Source organism: Pezoporus flaviventris, unplaced genomic scaffold (assembly GCF_033815535.1).
Source record: "Pezoporus flaviventris isolate CSIRO_AGI_PZ_B2104156 unplaced genomic scaffold, CSIRO_AGI_Pfla_v1 ptg000054l, whole genome shotgun sequence".
Classification (NCBI taxonomy): domain Eukaryota; kingdom Metazoa; phylum Chordata; class Aves; order Psittaciformes; family Psittacidae; genus Pezoporus; species Pezoporus flaviventris.
The window spans coordinates 4,352,055-4,362,313 of record NW_026892602.1 but is presented as its reverse complement, the minus strand read 5'-3'; the positions used below and the strand labels follow the sequence as shown (position 1 = coordinate 4,362,313).

The 10,259-nt window shown below is 36.4% G+C and overlaps 1 protein-coding gene across 1 annotated transcript in view; it reads left to right on the top strand.

Moving 5' to 3' along the window:
- The first annotated feature begins 6,628 nt into the window (after positions 1-6,628).
- The window catches only part of CHD9 (chromodomain helicase DNA binding protein 9), an 80,919-nt gene continuing 77,288 nt past the window's right edge, over positions 6,629-10,259 (top strand). The window contains exon 1 of the mRNA XM_061469047.1: positions 6,629-6,641. The gene's annotated coding sequence lies outside the window, so the exon portion shown is untranslated. The remainder of the gene's footprint in view (positions 6,642-10,259) is intronic.

Genomic DNA, 10,259 nt, shown 5'->3' with positions numbered 1-10,259 from the left:
ACAAAAAAACTTCTGTGGATACTTTAATTTCTTCCACTGGCTTATCTATATTTGTCCTTTTAATGGTCTTGATTCCATCAAACTACAGGGATGTGAGCTTAATGAACACTTTTGAAATCTCACATTTACTTGGGCTCACATACTCTTATCCTATTTTCTGGTGCTCTTCCTGTATATAAAAAAGGTGTTTCAGGAATGCCAGGTATCTGCACACACATGAAGGGGTGATGTAGAAACCATCTGGTTGTTCAGTCAAACATTCAAGGACTAATAATAAGCAGCATTGGAAATATTTTAGGATATTACTGAAGTATTCTCTTTCCCCTCCAGCAGAGAAACTATGACACTGAGTAGTTCTTTTGCTGGTAAAACAGCCACCAGAAAGAGTTTGCAGCTCTTGCTTTGGCTGAAGGAGTATCAGGATTCTCGTATTTTATCTGTCTGGCCAGTTCATAAATGAGAGGGCATGCTGGCCAAAAGTCAAAGAGGCTGAACATGTGACTTTCTTATTTACAATAGTGCAGGGAGGAGATTCTTTTTTTTTTTTTTTTTTAAGCTGTGAGGGTTTTTTTTCTAAAGTATTATGCAAAAAAAGTGTAATGTGGTTTGCAGTGATCATGTTTTTGAGCAACTGCAGTGTTGGAGACTTGAAGGAGACCAGCTCTAAATCAAAGACTTTAACAGTGTGGTTGGTGAAGCTGTCTTGACTTAAAAAGCATTAGCATCCTCATAGTGTTTTCAAAACATGTATGTAGTAGTATTCAGATGGATACACAGCTACCTGTAGGAATGAGCTTTAGTGATCAAATAAAATTTATTTTTGGCAGCACCTTTGAACTGAGTTCCTCTTTTGGTGCTGCCTTTACGTTATGTTCACTTGCTAAACTGCAACAAAGAAGTTACAAGGCAGGAAGCTTTTTTTTTTCTTTTTTTTTTAAACTTGGAATTCAGCAGAAATACATTGGTATTGTATGGCATCTGTCAGGGAGCAGATGTGTTGAGATCTTCATTCATACAGATTACCAAAGAGATACCAAATATTGATGTCTTTAGGCCATCAGTGTACATGCATCTTTCTTTCTGGAGATACATGTTTTTGTTCTAATCTGAAATTGTTCTGCTCACAGGCAGGGTGTGCTTCAAAGTGACCACATACTAGCTGTATAGTATGCACAGTTTATAAAACAAGCACAATAAAGCGAATAAGCACACCAAAGCAAACAAGCACACTAACACAAATCAGGTGTGTATCTCTATATATACAGTAAATAAGTACAATGAAACAGTGATCTCCATATAGAGAGGGTGAAATACAGAGGAAAATTAGCAATGCATCAAATCATTACTGCGTTAGAGAGAACAAAGATTATGAAGAAATACATGACCAAATACCACAGAATCATCATCCATGCCCAGGCTTCCAGCTAGGAAGCCCAGTTGCAGCTGATGCCAGGAGCCTCAGGTAATTAAGAAAATTGCTATGTGGTGTATCCACCCATAGGTGAGGCTTTGGATTTGGCCACAAGAGGGTCCTGCTTTTATATTCTTAGAAAAATAGCCGGCTTTATGCCAGCTCTGTAATTGTTTATTCGTGGGGCCTTGCAGTTTCTCATGATCTTGGTATTGTCTATGCCGAGAGCATGGCGCCCCAGTGCAGCCAAGTATGAAGGTCATAGAACAGCTGCACACCTGTGTTTTCTTACCTCTCTCCAACAGTCACAATGAACATAAACATATATACTCTACAAAATACACTTTGACAAAAAAATGTACTTTATGGCTCTCAGTCATGAGAGGGAATCAGCTCTCAGCTAGGTTCCCATCCATTACATAAATCAACAGCTAAAATTCACAGGAAAAATGTTCCCATCTTTTTTTTGAAACAAATAGTAATTTTTACCTTGTTCTTTATCTGAGTCATATCAGAAAATGTAACTCTGGTTACCAGATTATTTCCTTCTGCAATGCATTCTTGGGCTATTTTCCTTATGTTGCATGAGCAGTGTTAAAAGGTTGGTTCACTCTTTTATGAGGGTCACTGAAATTCAGGAATTCCTTTAAAATTTATTGTGCAAATGGCTTTTGAAGAGTAAATAATTGTACTTCATGCCCTAATGAAGAAATTTTTCAGTTTCAGAAAGAGTACATATGTATAATGGCAAGAAAATCTACCCATCTGATATCCTCTAAGTTAGAGGAAATCTGGGAATTAAATAGGGTATATTTTTGTTTTCAGTTACTCTGTAGTAAAGCCATTGTAATTAGAGGCTCCACCAACATCGAGAACAGTGGTAGGTAAGACAAGGGGCCTGATGCCATATGATATGATGTTGCTGGTTTCAGCATGTAGTTTTGAGTGTGGTTTTGCTGTTTGCTTGGTTTTACTTGTTTTCAGAAGCTAAACTAAAATTTAGCTTCAGAGCCAGCTTTTTAGGTAAGTTTTCAACATACCTACTTCATAGATAGCCCTTGAGGGAACTTAGTATTTTCTGTTTGGCTGGGCAAGGTTTTTTAAAAGTCCACTTTATTTGGTTTCCTGATTGATGAAGAGTACATTGAAGAAATTGCAAGTGCAGAGCAGAGTGTCTTGCTTATCATGTGCTTGGTAGGAAAGTTTTGGAGAAACTTTTGATATCAAATCTCCTCAGAACAGAAATAGGTTGGGTTTTTTTTCAAGAGAAAAATTGTATGCACCTTTCTCAGAAAGGTATAGACTTCTGTTGATGAAATACCTTGTGCCAGCTAATCTAGTATAGAGTGGTAAGTCTGAACCTGCTCCATTTGGTAGAGTACCAACCTGGTATCCTCATCTGATTTTGTCAAGACTTGAAGCTGTGCTCCTTTTTTCACAGAGAAGACTGCTACCTGTGAGTGTCAAGTCTTCACAACTGGTAGTCTGAACTCCTAGATCATAGTCCCTAAGCATCTATAAAATAGGCATGAGCCTTTGCATTGCTGTAGTTCATAACTTCCAGATTATAAATCTGCAGTAGTTCACAAAGATGCTTATCAGACTAGAACATGAGAATTATTGGAAGTTGTGTATTACCAGATTGTGAATTGAAAGTCTTTTGGCTCAGATATTTTATAATGAAATCTTGGTTTAGGCCACATGTGAAAATGGGGTGGGTTTTTTTCTAGTTTTCAGTGCAGATGTTTCTCTGCATCTTAAAATGGCAGTGTAGTTCCTCAGGAAAGATACCAGAATTCAGAAACATATTTGGTAAGTCTAATTTAAGGTGTAGCGCTGAAATTAATGACTAAAGTATGGAAACCCTATAATGCTTGCATCAGAAATCTGAACAGCACTTGGAGGATTTTCTTTTTAAAATTGCAAGGAGGCTTTTCTACCCGTCTTTGTAGTGACCAGAAGTAAACTCTAAGTTACAGATACAAATGCACTGAATATGTTATGCAAACTGTTGACAACTGAAGAGGCTAGAAAAAGGCATTCATATTCTGTACAGTTGGTTTTAGAGGTATGCAGACCCAGGGAAAAGAACAGTGGGAAATTTTGGTACATGTATAGGAAAAATAATCAGGAAGTCACTGAAGTCCTGAAATTTGTGAAAGTCTTTACAGATACACTTTGGAGAAGTAAAATAGCAATAATATTGAAAGAGCAGAACAAGCTTCTACCTGGAAGTGTAGCTTCCTTCAGTAGTCTTGTGACCACTCCCCTGAACTTCTTAACAGCTACTTTCACTAAAATGAACTGACCTGGGGATAAACTTCGTTCTTTTCAGAAAGATTTTCCAAACTTTTGTAATCTTTGTAGATCACAATCAAATGTAGCAAATTGAGAAGTTGTCATTATCTGTATTATTATTTTCTTTTCATTGTAATTAACACCCACAGAAATACAATGTATGTACACACATCATCCATTTTAATGAACAGTCTTATGGGTCGGTTTGATGAAACAAGAGGAAGGGTTAAAATTAAAATGAGAATGCACATTACATGTCTTGTTCTGCAGACTGTGCTTTGAGGGCAATAACCTTTGGCAGAGAGGTGAAGAAGGTAGTTGAAAATAATAACTTCTTAAACTGATGCTGTTAAATTTTCTAAGGGTACTTGAAAACACTGAAGATGTAAAAGCACACAAGGATTTTGCACAAAACTTATTTTTTTTAATAAATTTGCATGAAGTTTTTAAAAATAAAAATTAGGATAAAGTGGCTATTCTAAATAAATTGAAATTAATAGTTTGTTTCCTAATTTTTTTACTAACACTAAAAAATATAAACCTGCCTTATAAAGTACAGAAGTTTTCATTTTAGTGTCCAAAATGAGAAAGATTGCTACAGTTCAGAATTTTTTATTGATAATAGTAATTCTTTAGAATCCATCAAGAATGCAAGGAAATCCATGTGCATTTAGGGAAATGTGTATTTTTCTTGAAACATTTTAAGAAGATACTATATTAGTTAGGCTGTGGAAGATAAGTTTTAAAAACTTTTCTAAGCTTATTATGTGACCAGGCATGCTTCTAACAAATTTAGTTCTGGTTCAGTTTAATAAAGGATAAGCTTTGTTGTATATCAGTGAGTTTTACCAATTCAGGATTTAAAAGCAAGCATTAAGGCTCTCTTCCAAAGAAGGACAAATACAGAACATTTTTCGAACATACTGCATTTAACTGATACACGCACACATCTTTATATATATGTAATTAAAAGGTCACATGCCATATAGCTTATTTGAGAGCCTGTGGAGATAGATCCCATTTTGCTTCATGAGAACGCTTCAAGTTCCTTTTGTGTGGATGTCTCTTTGGCACTTAATATAATCATCAGTGATTCTTCTGCTGCCTGAAGTACTTTGTGTATTTTACATTAGAATAATGCATTGTTGATCTGGTGAATGTCTATTTAGTTATATATGGGTGGTGTTTTTTTCTTCTTTACGACAGGTATTTGCAAACTTACAGGTACTCCACAATTGTCTCCATATTGGAAGCAAGCGTACACTGTCCTAAAGAGTTAGAAACTTATTTTTCCCCTTTATTTTGAGGATTCACAAAGGTACAGTTGAGGAAGGATCCAAAATAGCTATGTTTTGGATAGCCAGGAACTTCAGATAGTGCTTCTATTATATGGTAGCTACAGAGGAACTATGTTTCTTTTTTTATTGTTGAACACTCACAGCTAGGATAAATTACTTAATTGCAAGTTTTCAAATATTCTGTTTAATTCCGTATTGATTTTGTTTTGTTTTTTCTCAAATAAAGTTAAATGTTGGATTGCCTCTATTGAGTAAATAATGTATGTTATGAAAAAAACCTGTATGCTATGATTTTGTTTAGTTAGCAATGAACTTTTAAATAAACAGAAGTGTAGGAATTAAAAATACTGAAATGCTGCATAAAACCTGACAGTTAAATAATTTCAAAGTTGATTCTAGTTTCTGGGTGTGAAGAGGACTTTTGCATGGTGGGAGCTCTATTTGTGTGCTAGGAGTTCAGTATAGAAAAAAGAGCAACTTTAGGAAGTTTTCTGGCTGTTCTGATACAAAATTCGTATCACTTCACCACATAGGTGGCAAAGATGGAAGTATTAGCAGCTTTCACCTAAGTATGTGTTTGGGTACATGCTTATTTTTTATGAATTTTAGAAAGAAGTCTCTGCATAGTATTTCAGTGTCTCTGTTAATGCAGAGCAGAGGCATTTTTATTTAGCAATCTTGGTATAAGTCTTGGAAGTTATTTGAATAATAAAATTAGAATAAATGTAATAATTTATGTACAAAACTAGTACAAATATTTTTTTTACTGGAACATTGCAGGGTTTTGATAGCTGTTATAACCAGTTTATGTCTTTGACAGATGTTACATTGTCTCAAAGATGTGAGGAGAAGAAATAACCTTTGTGTTAAAATCTGCTGCTTAATGCAGTGGGATTGAGTGCACCCTCAGCAAGTTTGCCAATGACACCAAGCTGTGTAGCTTGGTTGATACGCTGGAGGGAAGGAATGCCATCCAGAGGGATCTTGACATGCTTGTGAGGTGGGCTGATGCCAACCTCATGAAGTTTAACCATGACAAGTGCAAGGTCCTACACCTGGGTGGAAGCAATCCCAGGCACGGCTACAGGTTGGGCAGAGAAGAGATTCAGAGCAGCCCTGCGGAGAAGGACTTGGGAGTGTTGGTTGATGAGAAAATGAACATGAGCCGGCTTCAGTGTGCACCCACAGCCCAGAAAGCCAACCGTATCCTGGGCTGCATCCAAAGGAGTGTGACCAGCAGGTCAAAGGAGGTGATCCTTCCCCTCTGCTCTCATGAGACCTCCCCTGGAGTATTGTGTGCAGTTCTGGTATCCTCAAGATAAAAAAGACATGGAATTGTTGGAACAAGTCCAGAGGAGGGCCACGAGGATGATCAGGGAACTGGAGCATCTCCCGTATGAAGCCAGGCTGAGGAAGTTGGGGCTGCTCATGGCTGTGTCATGGCTGCTAGTGATTGTGTATTAATTCTGGTGTTCTTGTTTTTATGGTATCAGATTTTTGAGTTTAAACTGTTGCATGTACACTCCTGAAGTTGGTTATTGTGTGATTTGTCTTACCATGTTTCCTTTTCAGGTCTCTGATGATGAGATATCCATCTGGATTTAAAGCATGTCTCTGAGCTTCTTTATTCATGGGTAAGGTCATTTTTTTATGTATCTTTGACCCCTTTCTTAAATATCTTGTGATACAGTTTAACTTAGGAGATTTCAGCAATTTATATTTTATAGGTTAATCAGGTACTTCTGTAGTACAGGGTCCTTTAGATGCTTGTAGTATCTCTTAATTTTGACCCAAGCTTATTATTAAACTTTGTAATTCATGTATCTTAAGTATCAAGGTTGTAACTATATAGCTCTTGTCTTTTAGTATGACAGATCAAGAAACAGCATGGTTGTACACATAGGTAGATCATTTTAAAATTGGTCTGTGATTTGAGTTTCCTTTTCTGGTATATACAACAGTTCCATAGGCTTAATTGTGCATCTCATCATACATCTTTTGAATTGGTAGTTTTGGTAAGAAAGAAATTCTGTTGTGGAAAGCAACAAAAGGGCAGGGTGTGAATTTGTGCAGTTGAACACTTTCCTCAAGAGTATAAACTATATTTCATCTGAAGCAACTTTGTGGCATTACACACCCCCACCTCAAAACAGTAGAATCAAAACAACCACAAGAATCTTAGCAGAAAGTAGGGTTTTTTCTAAATACTACTTGTTTTTTTAATTTTTCTAGGTCAAAAATAGATCTCTCTAAAGAAGTATAGTAAACGGCCCAAACATATGCTCTGGGACTTTCTGGTACCATGCTGTTTTATACAGAAAGTAGTTTATTTTTTATGAGAAGTCTAATTTCATCACAAATTCTCAATGCAAAAGGGCACAAATGTCAAGTTGTATTTGCCATGAGAAATAGAATTCCCATTCTGATTAAAATGCCACTTCAGTGGGAGCTTCCATGAGAAGTATTTTGGAACTAGTACTATAAAACACTGGCTGCCATTGCATTGTTAAACTTGTAGCTGTCAAGTCAAATAGATGAAAGTGTTCCAAATGTTTATTTGCTTGAATACTTTTCTGCCGTCTGAAGGTAAAAGCATGTCCAAAGTTTGAATTGGTACCACAGATCTATTTGGGGAAGGAGAAAGCTGGGTAAAACTGTGTTAAAATACAGTTGTAGCTGCCATCATTTTCTGTATAAGTCGGAGTAAAGATGTGGAAAAGAGACTCACATACAGAAGGCATGTAAAAAATTTCCTTATCAGAACTATTTTGCTTAATTAAGTTGGATGTGACGAGGTAGGTTTAGGTTTGGTTTTGATTTTTTTGAGGGAGGTTGGTGAGCACTTTTTTTTGTGGTTTGGTATTTTGGGGGCGGGGGGATTGTGTGTGTTGTTTGGTTTTGGTTTTTGGTTTTTTTTTTTTGAAGGAAGGGACAGAAAATAATATGTGCGTTTCAGTTATGTTCAGAAATGTGTCACAATCTTGTGTTCATATGCCTTCACAGTTTCCAGGCTGAGCATCTAACATTTTCATAATCAAGTACAGCAGAGAGAAATAAAAAAGCATAATTGCTCAATGAATTTGAAAAATGACTGTGTGAAAGTCTAGTTTCTCCAAATCAAATCTCCTTGTATTTCCAAGTTACACTTTTCTTTGGGCTGAAAATATGTCATGGATTTTGTAAACACTAGAGTAAAAGACTAGAGGTAAAAGTACTTCTCTGGACAAAAAGCAAGGTGTCTTTGCAGCAGTTGTGCTCAGGCTATCGACAGCGGTATCCTTTCAAAAAGAGGCTTGGGTTGTTTAAGCTTTCTTCTTAACAAATTTGTATTGGTATACTTAGGAAGTTTATCGTGTCTAGCCTTCAGATGTCTCAGTTTACAAGTTCATCTGTGCTGGTATTATTGAAGTGAAGCTAAGATCTTCATGTTATATTTTCTTTTTAAACCTACTAAGATTTATGTGCTTTTATAATGCCTTTGCATTTTAATAAGAGGGTCTCTTATTTCATGCCTTTTTTTTCTGTTTTCCTTATGCTGAAAATAAGTAGGAAAAACGAAGGCGAAAAGTGTTTCTTGGATTATAAGCAAGGCAGCAAATTCCTGTGAGGCTCAGAGTTACAGTTCCATGACTGCAGTGATAACAGCTGTTATATGTGTTTTTTTTTCCCATTTTATATTACAGATGTACACAATCAAATATGAAGAGGTTCTCTAGTATGTGTTTTTCAGTGCAGGACAGTTGTAGCCTCATTCCATATTTCTAGGCTACTATGCAGTCAAAATCAAGAGTGTGTGCAGTAAATTTCCATAGAGTAGCTGGCTGTATGTCACTTAAAAAAAAAAAATTGAAAAAAGTGTTGCATCCTATTGTATCTGTATCGCTAAAGATGGAAGAAATTGCTCTGCTTTTTCGGCCTTTCAAGATAGCGTGAATTCAGTAGCTTCCCTTACGAGTCATTGTGAAATAACAGTTTATCGCTGAGCATAACCAAGGACCCATTTGTAGTCTGCTGAGCTAATTATACTTAGTCTCTAGGTAAACTTCTATTGATAAAGGCTTCAAATTTCAGTTTTTACCAGTAGAGTCCTTGGTAGCCTGGACCATGACATTTTACATATGGCTACTGCCCTTTTCATCTAATCTTTCCACCCTCTGCGTGGGGGTTTCTTTAATTAGATCATTTGTTCTGGGTCAGCAGTATTATGTCCTTGTATTTATTCTGACTTAATTGTCTTCTCTTAGCTATAATAGCTCTTCCCTGACTTACGTTTTGAGTTAAAATGTCCTAAGGTGGGAGATGGTTATACTGGAAATGATACAAAAATCTAAACCCATGCCACATCATCTACCTGAATCCTGATGTTGGTTTATCGCCTGTTGGAAGGTGTTTGATACTGGGAAAGTCATTCTGTTGCTTTCAATCATAAGCATGCAACTTAATCAGTGCTAGAAGATAATGGGGCCTAATTTATGTTAGTGCTTCCTTTAACTTGGGACTTCAGGAAGTCCTAACTTCAAGCAGTGTATTATACATGTGTCATCTGGAAACCATGGCTGTTTTGCTATGCCAAGCTGTCACCTTCCTAAGCTTCTGTGGTTTTTTTATAGCATGCTTATGCTCTATACTCATGGTAATTAACACACCAATCCATACTTGCTAGATGTCACCGACTGGTGATTTTTGAGTGTGATACAGGATCCAGCTATCTTTTTTCTGTGTAGACCAGAAGTTATATACCCAAACCTTCAATCAGGTTTATGAGTTTAGGTTATTATTCTGACTATGGTCCCAACACCATCTGTAGGTTATGAGTATGAGAACAGGTTTTCATCAGCCTGTCAGAGACTAGTTTGTACTTAATAGGTTCAATGTGAACCTTGTTCATCAGTGAAATTTTTAGATTTCCATTCAGGGTATCCATTTTTGCAAGGATCCCATGTTCATTTTATTCTTAGGAGAATTCATTAATGAAGAATTGCAGTTCAAATGGAGGAGGAGGGCATGAAGGTGAGCTTTAGTAGTAGGGTCAGGAATTAAAAGCTGTGGCTGTTTTATTTCCTTCCCTTTTTTTTTTTTTTAATTGGATATACGTATTGACAGGACAAAGGAATTATTATTACATGGAGATGCCTTTAGTTCTGTTATGTCTCTTAAGTGAGGTAAAATACAGTTTTTCAGAAACTTCCTTAATTGAACATAAATACAAGAAATGGAGTATCACAGCGTTTTCCAGTGAAGTCAAGGTAGTT